Raw genomic sequence first — 1052 nt, 5'->3', positions numbered from 1 at the left:
AGTGGATCAATGAGTTTTTCATTTAGATAGAGCGTAATTTTGTTTCAGTAGTACAATTATATATAGCAATTATCCATATTTTTTAGGAAGTGATGTGATGAAAGCAACATGATGTATACCAAGGATTACCACATTGGGTTTAAGTTAATTCAGATTACAAAATTCATATGATGAACTAATTAAAAAAAATTGGATGTATGCTTTTGTGAAATTTTTGGTCTGGCAGATGCAAGAGCCTCATTCAACTGTGATTCCTAAATTAACTTGTAAACACACAAAGGAGTGCAAGGGCTCTTTTTGGATAATCTTCCAACTCAAATTTAATGTGTCTGTTGTATTTGTTTGCACTTTACTGCATTGGCTAAAAGAATCAAATGCAAGCAGGACACTCATGGAGTACATATCATATCAAGACAAATGGCTTAAGGAGAAAAATCCTCAAGAAAGTGTATACTTTTATTGTCAATTTTACCTCTCTTCTAACCACAACACTCTATGCATCACTCAAGATCACCTTTACTTCTGAGACAACCTGCAGAATCCTTTTTTTTTTACTCTAGACAAATACAGATAATAATTCTCGTCAATATTGTACTCTTGAGATTGCTTTTGCTCATTTGCTGGACTTGTTTGGATTGAAATATCCAAGCATGAAAAATAGAGTTCAAACTAATTCTTCTTTATTTTTCCAATATGAATCATTCATTAAGAATAGAATCCTTCATTCATTATCACCATCCTAATTTTGTGTATAATTTTAAAATTTTTTTAAGAGTTACTTATCCCCCTTCAAATGGGAGATCTAGATCTTTTATAATATAGAACGTTTAACTCAAAAGCTCTTTAACACAATAAATGTTTGGTAAATTACTGTGAGTAGTATTTTAAAGTATTTAAATATATAAAAAGTATAAATAGTGAATTGTAATTTTTTTTTTCCTCTTAAAAGTTCCTAACGTTCAGCTTTAGGCTTAAAGTTATCCTCTATTTTAAGGACTACCTTTAAAGTCCTCTGCTAACATCTGCCAAAATTGCCAAACAAGCTTTGAGCC

This window comes from Quercus robur, chromosome 5 (genome assembly GCF_932294415.1).
Source record: "Quercus robur chromosome 5, dhQueRobu3.1, whole genome shotgun sequence".
Classification (NCBI taxonomy): Eukaryota; Viridiplantae; Streptophyta; class Magnoliopsida; order Fagales; family Fagaceae; genus Quercus; species Quercus robur.
This window is presented reverse-complemented; position numbering follows the sequence as displayed.